This window comes from Dermacentor albipictus, unplaced genomic scaffold, assembly GCF_038994185.2.
Source record: "Dermacentor albipictus isolate Rhodes 1998 colony unplaced genomic scaffold, USDA_Dalb.pri_finalv2 scaffold_24, whole genome shotgun sequence".
NCBI lineage: Eukaryota > Metazoa > Arthropoda > Arachnida > Ixodida > Ixodidae > Dermacentor > Dermacentor albipictus.
The window spans coordinates 856,384-875,347 of record NW_027225578.1 but is presented as its reverse complement, the minus strand read 5'-3'; positions in this window follow the sequence as shown (position 1 = coordinate 875,347).

Genomic DNA, 18,964 nt, shown 5'->3' with positions numbered 1-18,964 from the left:
TATCATCAGACCGTCTTTGGCTCTGCATGATAAATATAATTCTGGAAGCCAATAGTCCACCGTATTAAATTTACATTATCGGCAATAATATGAGCTCGAATTTGATAGCAATGTATGCACGTCTGAGTGGTTCTTCGAGATTCAAGAGTGTGATGGAAAGGCTAGCGGTGTGTACACGAATGCTCACCTATGTGATCAATAACAATGTTGTCGTGCAACAATTTAAAAAGTGTAGAGCAATCGTTTATTTCAGACAGTAACCCACGCGCATAAAGGACAGAGGACCTAATTTTTCCTTCTCTTTTGCTTGTTCATTTGTTAGAAACAACGGCAATGGCATACTACAGCTTTTCGAACCGTTTCGCACGAAGGTGATCTAAATGCTCCACTCTTCATGTTCTAGTGCCCGTGTTATCTGGATTTTGTTGGTATTATCGGGTCACGTTCAACTGATGCTGGTATCGGTGATGGGTAAACGTCCAGTAATCATGGAATGTTTTGGCTCGCCTCGTACAACCTCAGTTGTTGGTACTGGCGGAAAAAGCCTGGTCAACCACCTTCTTTCTTGCGTAGAAACGTCGGAAAGAATAGTTGGATCTTATGAATCAGCAGGCTCCGACACAGTGGCAGCAAGAGCAGTGCCATCGTTGTGCTCTCGTCTCACGTGAAAAGATTTAGGGGCTTAGTGCAATGACGCTGAGAACCGCCTCCGCAGTTGAAACGTAATTTTTTTGGTATTCGAGAAGCGAACGGCTTGACACGTGGACAATATGAGTCAAACGTAATTACCTTTTACTCAGAAAACTCGCAGTTAGAATTAATGACCGTTATATTGAAAGCGCTGATCAATTGTGTCGCTTCAAGTCTGGCAATAATTGTTCTAGTATCGTTAAACTCACGCGCTTTAAAAATAGCGTAGTATGTTGAGACACGCGTCTAAATTGCGAGCCCCGTCTATCGCTATTAGCTTGGTTTTTTCATCGCGTGTGATACTAGCCCAAAAAATCGTATGCGTATGCTCAAGAAACAAATAGTTCGTTTAAAATAAGGCTTAAAAGACTTCTGATTGACAAGCAGCAGCTTATGTTCAACACCAACTTGTACTGTGTCATTGAAACTATGAAGTTCTTCCTTTTTCCTTCTCCTCTGGGTCCAGTCAGTCCTTGAGAAATGCCCACTCTTATCATTCCTTTAAGATTGTGATTGCAAAGCGAACTTACTTTCCAAAAATAGGGCAAATCAAAAGCCGTTGAGGTTGAAAACCAATCTCGTTAGGCGCATTAGTGTATCATATGGTTGCTTCTTTTAACTGCACTACCTTCGGTACCAGACCATATTTTTAAACTCATAAATTACTCAGGCCGGCGCATATGTTTATTAAGTCAAGTCAAACTTCCGCATTCGGTTTTAGCGGCGCGTGGTTTGAAACAGAGCATCGATGTTATATTTTAACCTTATTGTGCTAATTGCACTTGATAAATGCTTTGCTCTTACGTCTACGCTAAGTTGGTGGGTCTTTTTCTCCAGGCTTCATTTTGATGCATTTCTCATTTTCCTACATGCACCGCAAGGTAAGAAAGACGTCTATTTTCAAAAAAACGAAATTTGAAGAGTCTGAGATCTCAAGAACCCCAAATCGATCTGAAGTTTCTGAAGACGTTGTCTTCAAAAAGAAACTGTGCAAACCACTTTGGATGACGACTCTGACGTGGCCACATTCATGGAATTCTTGCCTACTTTTGACGTGGCCGACAACTAGCTACTAAACAATAACGGTTGTTATTCAATTCGTGGACGTGAAGAGTTGGGCGTGGCGGCGCCGGGCTGGGCAAAGGTGCTTCGGTAATGTATCGTGATGTGATACAAACATTTCAGATACAATCATTGGGCAACAAGTATTTGGTATAGAAATACAAGATACTACCATTGTTATTGTATCCGATGCGATATTTTTCATTTGTATATTAAGTTACTTCGATACGTTCGCGAATTTTTAATTATATATGTTTATAATGTAGCGGAAAACACTTATGGACAAAAAGTGTTTGCTCGGAAATCGCTTGACTCCTACATACCTTGTTTTATTGAACGAAATGTCTGTTACTACTTCAAAAAGTTAGTCTTTCTTGTTCAAAGTGTATTTTCATTCCGAAAAAATTTACTGGGGTTGCTTTAGCTCCATAATGTGACAACTCCTTTTATGTGGCGCTGCAAGCGATTTTCCCCCATCACTTTTGTAACTGATAGGAGTAGCTGCTCTATTTGACGCCCAGCTAGCAGGTCGCCATCTAATTATAACAATATAAACAAGAAACCTCTGCAGGATGGCGCCAATACCGGTGTGGAGTTTATCTTGTCCGCAAACATATTACCGCTTACGCAACAGAGTATCATCGGACAAGCGTACAGCATCTACAACGCGTACAGGGACTGCTTTTGTGACGCATCGTGTATACAGAGGCCACATAAAGCTCCAAGGACTTTTGATATTATACTGATCTGCCCACGTAAAGCGTTCGTTAGCGGCATTTTAATTACCGTGCAATCATTTTACAGTTCAGTTTTTCTTCTACGAGAAACCTGGGGCCCTATAATGTAAAACTATTCCAATCTGTTTCTATTCCAATTTCCTGACGTCAAACTTGCGTAACCACCAACGCCAGCACCGGGCGGTTACCCGCAGGGTTGTCTGAACAGACAAATCAAACACCCTTCTCGTTCATACGAAGTCACTTTTGTTTGCTTGAAAAACGAATAACATTGACACCACTGATCGGCTTGTCGTATCTAATTGGCTGCGAAGAGGCGAGGAGAACGCTCAAGTGGAGAGGGATTCGATAGGGCCGAGCCACTGCCCTGAAAGTCGATCACCGGATGAAGAGGGTGGTGCCGGCGACTAGGATTGGCCGGCTTTGCCTTACTTAGATTGCGGTCGCTGGTCGAAAATCGCGGCGGCATGCAACGGAAGCTCAAGAATGACGCTAAAGCAGACCCACAGCAAAAAAGAGTTGGCAGAATGAGGGGGTAAACTTGCCGAAAGTGCTCGAAAACGTTACATGGCGACGCAAGAAGTTTTATTATACGCAAATACACCCATGCTCTCCGGCAGGTGCGAGTAGCCAGCGTCTCAGCGATCGGCGGCAGCCATCTTCTATTCCTTTTGGAACGGGGAGCCTGCGGCTATTCCAAATAAAGTTCGGTTTTGTTCGGCATATTAAAGTACCTTTATCGAGTACACGTCACATTCACGCGGTGAGTTCTTGCGGTTTTGTGACGTCGCGTGACAGGCAGGTGAAGTGGGTGCAGCCCAAAAACGTTTTACCAATAGCCGAGGGCTAATGGCGAAAAGCGGTCGAATCAGAAATAACTGTTTTTCTTTTTCCTGTCAAACCATGCATAATCAGTGTGTGCTCATCATATCAGATGGGGAGGTATCGCGGTTTTCGTGACGTCGCGTGACCGACAAGTGAAGTGGGGCTGGTCGAAAAAAGGTTTTGACCAATCGTGGAGGGCTGATAGCAGAATTGGGGTGCTTTGCAGGATGCGCCGAGTTTCTCGTTCACCCGAGTTTTACCCGAGTTTGCTCGACGGCAGTCAGTGAACGGAGATAGCGCGGAGCGTGCCGAAGGTGCAGGCAAAAAATATGTAGATAGAAAGCCGCGTATGACAACATAAGCGCACCCTGCGCGGCACGCTGCTTCCACGTTTTAAGCGCAGAAGGCTGCACAGCGAAACACGCCAGCGCCGCGTATTGTTATCAACGGATTATCGCAACTGTCCCGCTGTCTGTCTGCACACTTGCCGTGAGCCGCTTGCCGCGCCTTTCCCGGGCGCGTCAAGGGCGTGCCTCCTCTTTCGGGCACTATCTTTCTTTCCTCTACGGAATGCGAACAGGGTACATGCGGCGAAGTCTTGCACCTACACTTTCACTCAAACGAATACGTTAAAATACAACAAATAAAATAACGAACATTTTTTTTCTTTAAGTATCTGTTTTTCGTTTTCAACGCTAGAAATTTGTGATGACAAACGGAGATCGAGCAAATTATTAAATGTTGCACTTCTTGCCGCGAGTGGCGACAGGGAGGCGAAAGCTTAGAAGCGGTACATTGAAGCGGGTCGCACGCACGAGGGCGTTCATACGGTGATAAGTCGCCTAGGGGCGCTGCAATGTTATTCTCAATAAAGTCGGTCATGATCCATGGAGGGTCATGGCCACTATTTCTCTATTAGCGGAACAGAAACGCAGCGCCGCGGTACGGCTGTTCATCGCAGGCGCTTCACTAGGCTATTAAGGCCCCCGCTTTACCAACTAAAAACGACACAACACCTGTCGCTGCAAAATGGTGGTGTGTTATTTTAGAGTGCGTAGTGACGCAGTTGAGTGAAAATGTACCAGTTTATCTTTGTGCGCGAAGCCTCTGCGATACATTGCGCAAAGTGCGTGCTTCCACAGCGACACAATTCATCGCTCTTCATCGCTTGCCCAGTGAAGGCGCCTCTGAGCGCATGTACGCAGTATATGAATGTGTTGTGCAGTCGAAGGTGCTTGCGGATTACCTCTTCTGGAGACAGCAGCGATCGCAGATGGATGTCGTAACGACACCGCACGACTCGCATTTTGGCAGGTGAGGGCTCTTGTGTGCAGTTATGAAATCAGATTTTCAACGGAGAGAGGTGTTGGAACTGTTGAGTGCGCAGTGCTTGTGATGAAGAAATGCCATTGCACTGGGTCTAAAAGAGCGAGCGATTCTCGGACGCTGATCGTGTTTACGACGCTGTGGCTCCGTTTCATCACCGATGACAAAGCAGCCATCTCAAACGACTGCTGCAATACGCACTCCTCAGCATCCTCGTCCCCCTCTACGCATCGACGCCTTGCAAGCAGCTACAGTGACGTGCCGATAATTATTTACTGTGCGCTTCGCGCCACAATGCAGGCAATCAAACCGTGTTGGGCGGCCATCTCAGCCCGAGAAGATGTATGCATAAGCCAGCGACAGTCAACGCTTTGTTTTTGATTGTGGTGCTCAGTACATCACCGATGACAGTGCGTTGTGCGTGTTTTATATCGGCGGTCAAGATTGTTGATGCCTCTCATCTCGACATCGCATCGCTGTTGCCGGAAGATAAGTTGGGCGTGGCCCAACTGTAGTGGGTGGGCGCACAAGACTTACATGCCTCCCGCGGGGCGTGACCTCTGGTTTTGATTGACAGGCGAACTCGTGCTAAACTCGTACATCGCGAAGCCCACTCCGAGTTCAACTCGGGAACATGGCGGCTGCAGCAGCAGCCTGTTTCATTGCATCCAGCGGCAGCAAGCGTCAGTATGACCGTCCGGACCTGTTCACCTACATGACCGACGGGGAGTTTCAGCGTCATTTTCGCCTGTCGAAAACATCAGTGCGCTGGCTGTGTGACGAGCTAGGCGAAGACTCTCGTCTGCGGAGCCAGCGTGGCGGGCTTCATTCACTCACCGTCGTAGAGCAAGTCCTCTGCGCCCTCCGTTTCTACGGGACTGGGAGTTTTCAGGAAAGCGTCGGTGCCGAGCGTTACATTGGACGCCATCAAACTACTGTTAGCCACTGTGTCAGAGATGTGTCTGACGCGCTTATCGATGCGGCAGTGCGTAAGCGGTGGCTAGCTTGCCCGAATACTGCGGCTGAGCGGGCATATATAAAATAATGCTTCCTACTTCGTGGGAACATTACGAACGTAGTCGGGTGTGTCGACGGAACGTACGTAGGAATTAAGGTGCCGTCAATGTCAGCGTTACGGTGATTAACATTGAAGCAATGTTTAGACACGCCATATTGCCAAATTTGTCACTTCTGTGTAGCCGACTTAAATTTTGTGTTAGCGACATCTCACATGCGGTTGCTTATGATAATGACTTTTTCGCTGGTTGATGACTTTTTGCCGGTTGTTCTACTTGTCTGTCAGGGTGTCTTCCAAGTGGCTCACTTTCTTGGGAAAGAGGTTAATTAAGTATAAAAAGATAAATGGTTATCACAAACTGTGTGAAGTAACCGATGAATCCTAATCTCATAAAGAACTTGGGGTTCTTCATTGGTGAAGTTACTTAGTATGCACAATGCTGAATTTTGGTCAAGCGTAATCTATCAGCCGCACTATGAAACAGCGAGGCATTGCACAATTTGTTGCTGCGCGGGATGTGGATGTTGCGTCAAGCCGGTTGTGCCTACGCATTTGTGGCGAAATGAAAATGCATTCAGAATCTTAGTGTGTTGGCTTGCATGAAGAAAATACTTCAGATTGTTTGCTCTGTTCACTTTCGACGCATGTGCCAGAGGTTTAGTGTATCTTCTTTCTTTCGGGGGGCGGCGTTATTCTGGATGGATAAATTGTATATTTTTGTCTCATAATGGGGCTCTAATTCTTAAGCAGTAGAACAATGCACATCCAATGCTCTGCAGAACTCCCTGTACATGAAGCTTTCGTGAACCACCAAGGCAAAATTACATATCGGGAGAAATGTGGGTCCTTAACCGACCGTAATAAAAATAAAAATTGCAGAGCCAATATACCATTTGTACAGCTTTAGAGCAATGATTACACAAAACGTGTTATGCTCAAACGAGTAAGCGCTTGCCGCAATGCCAAAGTAGGCTGAGCCACATGCAGCATATATTGGCATTGACCATGTCTCGTAACCATTATTTTTATTGTAAGCCTTCGCGTTCACACCTTTCCCTCCGGCACTCCCTTTACTGAAACGTGGCACTGTCTTTCCATTGGTGTCATGAAGATAATGGTAACGGCAGCGGCAAGGCTGGTTAATGCTTGCCCCTTTGATTCCTGTGAGTTAAGTGGTAATGAATATGGCACGTGCATACATAAACCTGTGCTGCAAAATTTAACATTTGTGATTTTTTGGAGAGCTAATTTCCGTCGAGAAATTTCAAAGATGTGCACCTTTGTGGCCTACTAACTAGAGCATTGATGAGGTTGAAGACGGTGTATTGGCATAGAAGCTTGAAACTTAATTGCACGATAATTCGATGGGACACAAAGAAGAGAAATACCCACAGCAGAATACTTTGCTGTGTGTGTTACTCTTCTTTGTGTGTCGTTGAATTGTTGTGTGATCCAACTTCAAATAGAGCATTGGGCTTCTTTGGTACAGGACCGAGGAAGTGTGAGCTATTCGACAACATGCCAGTGCCTTGCCACACAATTATGGAAGTCGGAAGGCTTGCAAACAAAGCTTTGCTTTCAAATTCACCTGCTCATGTATTACAAGCACTGATTGAAAGACTCATCATACAAACATAATGGTGAAATTAATGGCCCGTGAAAAGTGTAATTTGTATATAGACACTGTAGACATAATAGGTGCCATACCGGCCTCAAAATTGTACTGGACAGAGCAGTTTGTTTCCTATGTGAAGCACAACCTCCCATTACATGCTGTGGAGATAACCAAGCTAAGTTTGTTTTGACGTGCGACACAACATTCACTGTAATCTGTTTTTGATTCTAAAGAAGTGCCAAACACCACCTCTTTTTCAAGAACGTCATGGGAATATTTGGCGAGACCTTTTGCAGCCCCTCATAATGGAAGTGTGGCCAGCCAGCTTTGCTTGGATGCCTTTATAGATTTCTGCTCCTGATCATTGTGTGCTATCAAGTTGCAGAAGTATATGCAACTGGTGCACGGCATAACGTATTTCTATAGTCGGATACAACTTTAGGAGGCTGCGGAATCTGCACTTTAAGGCCGGTGAACACAAGCCTGCACCGATGGGCATGCACTCTAGACTGACATCGTGCCGCCAGGCAAACTGATACCTGTTCGTTGGACAGGGACTATTTCTTTAGACGTGGAGGCAATCGGCTGCTGCGTTGTGGTCATCTGGGCGGGGCCTCTCCTGTCTGTCTTCTGAAGTTTTTTCCGACTGTAAAGGATACTGATTCTCATACAACACAAAAGGACAAAATGTACAATTATTTGGCCTACGAAATGGAGACATCAGAAGTGCGCAATGCAAGGGCTTAAGATGTGTGAAATACAGTACATGCAATTATAAGACAATGTTAAAGAATATGTGGTATCGAACATGCATGCAATAGCACATTTGAATGGGGGAGTGCTGCAGTCATATGCACAATCTATAGGTGGTAGCATTAATAAGCTCCTGCTGTTTCCTGTCTTCATTGTGAATTACACACACCGTTCATCTTGTGGCTAATCAACACGCACTGTATTCTTGAACATAGAAAGAACAAACAGTACAATGACGTGAGTGCTGCATTAGTGTATTTTTTATTTACATGGTCCAAGAGTGGCACAGGTTGTCTTACGTTTTTTCCTATTTTGAAGGGACACCAAGTGCATGTTACAAGTCTCCTAATAGGCACAGCACAATTTTTGCTGCAATAATTTTATTCGTGTCCTTGAATAATAAACAAAATATTAAACTGAAAGCTCCTTTATAAGGCGCCTTCTGTGGGTTCGACAGAAGAGCAGTGAGGGCAACGATACTACTGTTGCAGAGCAGGCCTCTGGACCTCTGCCCTGGTCGACCTCTGGTCTCAATAGCACGTGCCTGGCGCTCGCCTACTGCCACCAGCCGGTTGAGTGCCTCCAGCAGCAAAATGTTTTGCTGCAAAAAGTGTATTGGAATGAATCAGCCGCATACAAACCATTATGTACAAAGAAAAATGCTCGTTGCACTATTAGTACTAAGTGCCCTTAACTGTGGAAGCCTCTAGTGGAGTATGCATAATGAAACAATGCGTTGGGGCAACGTTGCTTTATTTTTCATAACTGGGGTTTTCTTTTTCAGAGCCAATTGTCATGTTGATTAGTGTGCCAGCAGTTGAGGTGGCCCCGCACCTTCACGAGTCTCTACTATCAGCTCCACAAACCGATTTTTGTTTGCTGCAAAACAAATGCCTCACCCTACAATCCCGTTTCATAGGAGCTGATTGCATCCTATGCCTACAAACATCATATTTTTGTCCTATTACGCAATTTTCTACCATCCTCAGCTGTAGTTCTCTCTCCTTGACATCCATTCTGTCACGGTTATGTAATCAGCTGTTATGAATTGGCAGCAAGTGATCGAATACGTGCATGGCCTGCCTGTCGATGCCCTTTTTTTCGTAATCTCAACTAGCATATCAGTTGCCACGGTTTACTACGCCACTGTCTTCCTGCCTTAATGATTAGCTATCTCCAACAATTTTTGTTACTTCGCTTTCTGCACAGTCCTCGACATCTCGAGTTTCTTTGTTAACCTCCAGGTTTATGTCCCATATTGCATAACCGGTAGAATGCAATGATTTTAGACTTTTTTCAAGGATATCGGTAACGTGGCGATCACGATTCGGTAATGCCTTACATGTGCTGTTCAACCCATGAAATTTTTGTATAAGTTTCCTTCTTTATATGAGTACCTGCTATTGATATTTCACTTGGATAATGATACTCTTCCATAAATTTTGCGGACTTCATGTCACTCATGAATTTCTCTTATCTCGCCAAGTTAGTGAAGGTTACCTTCATCTTTTCCATATTTTCGCGGGCCAACTTCCACGTAAAAGCACGAACACTCATTGGTTCTCACTGCCTTCTTTAAACTGCTGGACATTCATCTCGTTACTACGAAAGTGACTTAATCCGTGCACTCTTCTTATGCTAAATATGAAACAGAAATATACTTATCTGCAGTTTGTCGATGTCTCATTCACCGTGTTAGTTGCGAGCTCCTTCGTCGGCACCACCTCCTTGTCGCATCATAGCTATATCGGCTGTCTTCCTTTTGCACACACTATGTATTATTCGTGGCGCTCGCAGTCACGCAGAGCGGAGGAACTCAGCGCACTCGCAGAAGCAGTACCGGACAAGTTGTTTCTTCCGCACTGCGCTATGAACAGTAGGTGCGCGTTGCGATCTGTAAAATCGCCGAAGCTATTGGGAGTCTTTCGGGGTGCACGGAAAGATTGCTCATGGAGGAACAGAACTATCCAAGAAACAGTGGTCATCGTCGAGCCTGATCACTACGCCGCGCACTGCTAGCTCGTTGTACGAGTTTGTTTACACTGGGCGCCCCCGATTCTGAGCCGCCATGCTCGCCGGGTGAATGGATGTGATGACGCCTCGACAGCGTTCCCTCTTGGTATAATGTGAAACGTACTAAATTACAAATTAGTCTAATACGCATTCAGTGTACATGTTGTAAGCTTTAAAATGCTTCTACATCACGTTAAACTAACTAATAACATTGTACTAAATGCGTTTGTTTTATAACTCGCTTGTGCATGTAATGCACTCGGTGGAACGACAAACAAGTGAAAGTAGGCACGATCATGCGCCGACGGTATGATCACGTGAGCCCCAGTTTTGCGACCGCCCAGAAGGCAACGCCGAAGGAATGATAGCCAGCCAGAGTGAATCTAGATAAATCAATGAAACTGGAGGCTTGTCGAAAGATAAACTGTGTCTCGGTGCCATTCGTGCTTTCATCTTGGGGTGTCGCCAGAGCTCGTGAAGATCCCGAGTTTCGCCAAACTCGGCGCATCCTGCATAGCACCCTTGATCATAATAGTGGTAGTTTTACAAAGCTGTCTACATGGTAAAAAGGTAGACAAAAACCCGGGGCACTACGCCGACCAAAGTAAAATTTAAAAAAAAATTATGGGGTTTAACGTGCCAAAACCACTTTCTGATTATGAGGCACGCTAAAATTTTAAAGGAAAAGAAAAGAAGACGTTTTGGCTCCCACACGGGAGCCTTGTTCACAGGTAAAATTACATTGGTCGGCGCAGTGCCCCGGGTTTTTGTCTACCTTTTCACCATATTTCATCCCGACCAGACGGGCTGCCGTCAAACACTGAACCTCAAGCTGTCTACACGTACGAATGCGCTGCCATCTCCTTGTAGCTTGCATCGTTGATTCTCTTGATTTCGACGCATAAATGCGGTGACCAATCAAGAGATAGTGATTTATACAAACGCCTTCCCCCTCTTGGGTCTTCGATCCTTGTGATCGATTCTGTACTTAGCAACATTAGTTGGTAAATTAGATAACATTAGTTGCGGCAGATAAAAGTACAGGGGGCAATAAAAGACGTCTACGTACGTTCGACAAAAAATCGCTGTAGTGGTCCGGCAGTAGCTCTTGCACGGTGTCTGACTGCAGTCGCGCCCTTTACTACTGCACGTTTCACCGCATTCCTGTATCGTGAATAAGTAATCAGTTTTATGTGCATACAACAGTAGGCGTCAGTGAATATTCAAAATAACATAGCGAATTACGTTTTAAGCTGCATGTAATTGATTCAAGTTTGGAAAGGCGATTTGTTTTTTTTCCCATTGAAGACTGTTCCACCCCATTGACGATGAAGAGTGCCTGACAATAGGCACAGTGACGCTGAGCGATAATTCAGCAGTAGTGGTTTCATCGGCTCGCCAGCCCCATTTTATCCGTGCGCTAAACGCGCGGCAGGCTTCACACGTACAGTGTGACTTGGGGGCCTAACAAAAGTGGCAAGAAGATCGCGCGTCGAAGGCTTCACATACAGAGAGGGACACTTCGCTTCCCCGCGGCTCGGTCGCTCTTGACATCAGAAAAGCCCCGCGAAAACCACTTCCCGGTGCGTTTGTTTTCGACTCAAGCCGCCAAGAACCGATGGCTGCGCGGATGCCATTGTGCAGGGGAGGGAGCTCTCGAGCGACGCCACAGCGTCTACTCCAGCACGCTGCGTTTCTGAGCAGACGTACAAGTGCGACCGAGAACGAAGGAGCAAGGAAAGGTTTCGTGTACCGGGAGAAAACACGCGACGAGCCGTGTTCTCGAGAGCACGTCGAGAGTCCTACAAAGCACCTTGCCTTTCTTCTAACTTCACTAGGTGGAGCGGTGTGGCTTCAGTGTTTATTATTCTTTTCTTTTTTTATGGTTTACAACGTCTTTTCTTTGTTTGCTCTTTTTTGTTTTATGGCGACTCTCTTTGTGAGCTGGCTGCTGCGTGACATTGAGGGGCGTTGCCCGCAAGGCGGTGGCGGATTTGTCACTGCCGATTCCTCGGATCTTGAGCAGACTGCCGCTTACTTATTTAGGCTCTGTTCGAAGCCTTCTCTTTCGGCGCCGTCGGCGTATACTGTCCCTTTCGTCCTCACGTATCCCTTTTCTGGCGCCGGTGACCAGCGGAAACATGAGGCAGTGTTGACGTTGCATCAACGGAAGCACACAGGCGGCGCTGTCAAAATGTCAACGGCAAACAAGGCCGCCCGCTGGCAGTGTAAGCTTGGCTCTGCGAACAGTGCCGCCGCCACGCGAGAACGGCAGGGGGACGGGGGGGGGGGGGGGCGGAGGGGTTGAGCCGCGCACGAATCCACCTCTCCGGTGATAGCCGGCCTTGGCACGGTTGCAGAGTGATGGGCTCGCGACAGCTGTTTTTCAGCACGCACACAGAATCCTTTTGTTCTTCTTTGCTCTTGCATGCCACGAGGGAATATTTTTTTCTTAATTTAATTTAATTATGGGGTTTTACGTGCCAAAACCACTTCCTGATTATGAAGCACGCCGTTGTGGAGGACTCCGGAAATTGAGCCCACCCGGGGTTCTTTAACGTGCACCTAAATCTAAGTACCAGGTTTTCGCATTTCGCCCCCACCGAAATGCGGCCGCCGTGGCCGGGACTCGATCCCGCGATCTCGTGATCCGCAGCCCAACACCATATCCACTCTTTTTTTTTCTTTTTTTTTTCTTGTCCCCTTATTTTCTCGGGTTATCGTTAGGACAACGCTCTTGAGTTTGTTTTATTACTATATCAATTATACGGACGTTCGAGGCGCATTCGCACCGTAGCTGTTAACGCCGCCGTGCGGCTTTAGGAAGCAGGACAGCACGTGAATGGTTAGAAAGCCCCAGGAGAGGCACGATGCATTTAGCTGCCAAAGCAACGAAACTATGGGCCGTATAACGTAAAACTATTCCAACAAGTTTTTATTCCAATCTCGTGACGTCAAATCTGCATAACCGCCGACGCAAGCATTGGGCGGTGACACGCAGGGTTGTTTAAAGAGACCCTTCAAATGCTTTCCTCGTTTATTGGAAGTCACTTTTGTTTGCTTTAAAAACCAATAAAATTGGCCACACTGAGCGGCTTGTTTTATCTAATATCTGATAAGAGGCGAGGAGCACGGCTCAAGTGAAGAGGGATTCGATGGGGCCGAGCAAGTGCACTGAAAATCGATAACCGGATGAACAGGGTGGTGCGGCGTCAGCGATTGGTCCGCTTTCCCTTACTTAGCTTGGGGTGGTTCATCGAAAATCCCGGCGGCATGCAACTGAAGGCTAAGAATGCCGCTGAAAAGGATCATCAGCAAAGAAAAATTGACTGACCGAGGTCGTAAACGTGCCGAAAGTGCTCGAAAACAGCCACGCAAAAAAAAACCTATGCTCTCCAGCAGGTACAAGTAGTCAGTGCCTGAGCGAACCGCGGTAGCCATCTCTTATTCCTTTGGGAACCCGACAGCCTGCGGCTATGGGCAACCAGCGCTGAAGCTTCGCGTGCCGACAGCAGCGCCGTAACACACAGCCTAGCGAGCGGTAGACACAGTTTCCAGTAGCACACGCAGTGATTTCGTGTCAGCAAATTCGCCGACTGTCTTGAGTCACACTTTTCACGGCTCCTCAAACGGCAGGGAACCGACGTGCTAGGACGTAGCAGCGCATGCGCTCTGCGCAGCGCGCATGGCCATGGACAGAACTTGGCTGGCCGTATCGGGCTAGACAAACATTGATACAGGCGCACGTTTCTTATCGTTCAATATGTCGTGCCATCTTCGTAGCCTCCCTATCGGACGGTTTCAGCATATTTTAGTAACGCATGAAAAATGTCGTAGCGCCTCCTGGGCAGCGCTGGTTCCCCATTCAGAGAAAATTCAGTTTTTTTTTTCGGCATATCAATGCATTTTCGACGCGTACACGTCACTTTGACGCGATGAGTTTTGTGACGGTTTTGTGACGTCGCGTGACAGGCAGGCGAAGTGGGTGCAGCCCGAAAGGTTTTGACCAATAGCCGAGCTCTAATGGCAAAAAGCCGTCGAATCAGAAATAACTATTTTTCTTTCGTTCTTTGCAGTCATGCATAATCAGTGTGTTCACATCATATCAGATGGGGAGTTACCGCGGTTTGTGTGACGTCGCGTGACAGACATGCGCAGTGGGGGTTGTTAAAAAAGTTGTTGGCCAATGGCGGAGGGATGATTGCAGAATTGGAATAGAAAAGTTTGGAATAGCTTTACGTTATAGCGCCCCATGTCCGCTCCGACGCAGCCAGGGTAACGGTTGGCTTCTGCTCTTACGTAATCTTTGTGCGCGCACACATTAGCATTCCTGCGGAGTAGCCGTGCGCATACCACACCACTGTACATACACAAGTCCGAGCGTAAAAAAAATGCTATGCGTTAACCTAAATCAATCTAATCTTTTCATTGGGCGCTGACAAACTCCAATGGTTTTTCGTAGGTCTCATGTTACGCGCCATCCAAGTCCGAGGCCTGTATTACCTCTGCCGGCTTTCCTCATCGCGCCAGCGTTGTGATACGCCTGCAGTCTCTACCCTGTTCATGCAGCGCAGCAGTAGTTGTCTTGCGTGCTGCGTAAGCAGCATGTCACCTCTGCGTATTGTTACACCAAGGATATTATAAGGAAAAAGTTTATTTTAGACCACCTTCGCTTAAACCTGCTTCAAACTACTGCGCGAGGAGATGCAGCGTGACGTTAAGCCTTGCTATTGCTTTTAATGCTGCGCTTTCGGGTGAAACTACCGTTTTTTTTTATTTGTTCCTTATTAATGCGTCAGCGATAATTCAGCTTGGAGAGAGAGAGAGACAAAAGGGAAGAGAAGACAGGGAGGTTAGCCAGTGTAAATACCGGCTGGCTACCCTGTGCTAGGGAAAGCTACAACCGAGGCGGCTGTTGATATTCTTTACATGTGAGCAGGTTAGGCTGTCACCGCGACACAAAGCGTGAACAAGAACTGGTTTCAGCAGAACAGAGCCAGGTGCAGTCTTTGCGGATGAGTATCCGCACAGACTGCACCTGGCTCTGTTCTGCTGAAACCAGTTCTTTTCTTCGCCTTGGCGGGAGCACAAGCCGTGCAAAACTTGTTCACGCTTTGTGTCGCGGTGACAGCCTAACCTGATCACATGTAAAGAATATCAACAGCCGCCTCGGTTGTAGCTGGGGTCGAGGTCGCGGGTTCAATCCGGGTGGTGTCGGCCGCATTCCAATGGGAGCGGAATGCAAACACGCCCCTGTACCATGCATTGGGTGCACGTTATAGAACCCCAGGAGGTCTCAATTAATCCGCAGCCCCAGACTGAGGCATGACTCTTAAACAGATCGTGGGTAAAAGCAGGCGAAGACTATATATATATATATATATATATATATATATATATATATATATATATATATATATATATAGTTCAAGGCAGAGAAGCACGTAGGAAACGTAACATGACTGTACTGACGTTTCGCGTCCGGCCTTTATCCAGTGGCCTTCATCACTCTTGATGAAGGCCGGGTCCCGGCCGATACGTCAGTAATGTCATGTTATTTCTCCTACGTGCTTTTCTTCCTTGAACTATTTCTGTGCCGGATCCTGTGATTCTATGCTTGTCCGATAGATATCTATATGCAGTTTTATATTCTAGTGTTCTTTGTTTCGCTGGTGCAAGTGAATGCGTGCTTGCGACAATAAGTTATAACCTTCGTTGGCTCTTTACTCTAGTTCTTCTTCAAAAGTACGAATTTTATTACTGTCAGTGAAGCTGAAAGAAAAACAAAACGAAAATGCGACACAACTCATCTCGCGATGGCTTTCTACGGTAATTTGAACATAGCGACACACCGTATTTCTAAAGTTATGTTTATTTAACATCTATATTGGCCAATCGGAGACTTTAACTGATTTGGCTTTATGCGACATACTCCGGTATCGTCCCACTTTGATATGGCGATCGCTTGGAAAGGTCGCCAATGAGCGTGGCGGCATGACGACGATATGACGCCGGCGTGGTGACGACGCTGGAATGCCAAAGAAGGAATGTCGTCGATTGAATGACAAAGATGGTGTTAAATCCGAAAGTTTTACGTGTCAAAACTACGATCTGATTATAGCACGCTGTAGTGGGAGGCTCCAGATTAATTTTGACCACCTGGGGTGCTTTAACGTGCACCCAATGAACAGTACACAAAGTTGGTATGACGATGAGGCCTTGACGCTTATAAGACGACAATTATGACGATGGTATGACGTGGTCAGCGTCAGACGACGACATGATGACAATCCAATGACGACGACTGCACGGCGGCGATGGCACGACCACGGCGGCATGACGACGACAGCACACCAACATATGCATGATAACGACTGTCTGACGACGACGCGACAACGATGATGACATCACGACAGCGGCATAATTACGATTGAATGACGACAGCATTATTACGATAGAAATACGAAGAATGAAGGACGTTGATGGATTCACGAAGGAAGTACGGCGACGAACGCATGGCAACAATGTGAGGGCGTTAATGAAGTGATGATGAAGGTATAACGACAGCCTGACCACTACTGTGTGACGACAATGCGGTCTGTCAACGACGGCATGATGAGAGTCGGATGCCGAGGTTTGAATAACGACAATGGAATGAGCGCGACTGCATCACGACGGCAGTATGACGACGAAAGCATGACTACGATGGCATGACAACGGTATGAGGACAGTGGGATTACGAGTGCATGACTACAATGAAATGACAACAATTGTATTACGAAGGTGCGGCCCTACGCGGTAGTATGAGAATTCTATGGGAGGAGTATATAAAGAATCAAAAGAAAAGAAGAAACATTGAAAAAGCTTGGAGTGACGTAATGGGGTCGATTCGCAGCAGCGGTGGCAGCATTTATACGGGGCGAAATTCAAAAACTCCCTTGGGAAAAGGACGACGACGAAGTTTCCCTGCTAAGGTGGCTGCTCACCGCTCCTGTGAAAAATCTCGCCTTCCGCGTAAATACGTTCCATACATCAAGAGATTGGACCCCAAGACATCTGAGGACGCCCCGGATGCTCATGCGCAGTCTGGTTTTCTGACATTCAGCGAATGTCACTCCATCGGCCCTGCAGCTGAATTGTACACCGGGACTAGGCCTAGTGCCTCCGGTGACGCGCTGGCGGCGGTAGATACACCGGCGGCGCTCGTCACGACGGCGTTACCGGCCGCACAATGGACACCTGAGCCTGGATCCCAGCTCCTGGTTCCTGCTCCAAGTCCTTCGGCTACAGCCCACCCATCGCCTTCCCAAAATGCACATCAGACCGTGAGTGATCTGCCCACAGGGCGGAGCCCCGCGATGGCTTCCCAGACACCGATCGGGAATGGGGCTCCAGTTGTTGTGCATGACGAACCGAGTACCCCTATGGACTTGTCTTCTGCGCTACCATCTGTGGCGTCGGCACCCCGTGGTTCTCAGAAGCGTCCTTCGGAGCAATCTGCACCAGATTCGTGTTCGGCCAACAGCAGCTCCGAAGGCAAGCGTTCCTGTCTAACGACTGACCACCCAGTTGTGTCGACACCGGGCTCGGCTTGCTATAAAGCAACCATTAAGGCTCTGGCCCCCACAAGCCTCACGGAGATTCCGAACAGGATTATTCAGGCGAACCTAGACGCTTGTCTTGGCACCACAGGCTTCCGCGGCTTCGCGGCACGGAAGAAGTCAAATACCATCGCTGTGTGGCTCCCGACATTGGCTGCTGTCGAGCGTTTGCAAACGCTTCAACGTCTCTCGATAACGAGCGAGGTCACCGTGCCGGTCCAGGTGTACCTGGTAGAGGGCTCGGATCTACAGCGCTGTGTCGTTTACAACGTTGACGTTGGCGAGGACCAGACTGCTCTCCAGCGTGAGCTCTACTGTCCTACTCACCGTGTCATTCAGGCGCGTTAGATGGGAAAGGGGCGCTCTTGCATCGTCACCTTGCAGGGCCCACCAACTCCTCCAGCCCGCCTGTACTACTATGGCTGCATTCTACGACCTCGGCCATATAAACCCAGTGTCGTCTATTGTTACAACTGTTTCCGACCGGGCCACATGCGCCGATCCTGTCCATTTACAGCGCCAGATGAAGCTGTATTAGCTGGCGCAGTGTCCTATCGATGTGGACTCTGCAAGACCGACGACCACGACATCACTTCTCCAACTTGTCCCACAAAGCAAAAGGCCACTCAGAAGGTTCGTCACGGGATCCCTAAGCAATGGCCTCAGCATGCTACAACACAACCAGTGCCGACATCAAACAGGTTTGCGGCGCTCCAGTGGGATGACGACGACTGGCGAGAGCTTTCCGAGCCCGACCCGCCTGCACCCCATTCCCAACAGACTTACAGTGACAAAGTTCGCAGAGACCGCCGTCGCCCGCTGGTTATACAGAAGCAGAGCGGGCCGGAACATCCGCGTGATGATATGGCAGCAGTTGACAATCAAATTGCCCTCCTTTTAGCGGAGGTATCCAAGCTCCGACAGCACCGTGAGCTACTTGCGCGTCGGCGACGTTCAGTGGATTCTCACACCAATACAAGTATCGATTCCGCTGCATCATCGTCTCTGTCACGCCCTGCTGTATCGGTCGCAGAGTCTACCAGATCTCCAGCTCCGTTGCCGGATAACTCTACAACATCCCTTTTGCGGTTCATGGTCAGCCAGTTATCCGACCTGACATCTGTGATTTTGCAACGCCTGGACTCGTAATCAAAATGGCGGGCACAGGTGTTTGTGGCGTGCTTCAGTGGAACTGTAGAGGGCTCTCCACGAAAGTGGGGGAGCTTAAATCCCGTCTACGTATGAACAAGCTGCAGGTGTGGGCCCTGTTACTACAGGAGACCAACGCCTTGCCTGCCATTCCGGGCTTCAGTGGATACGTGTC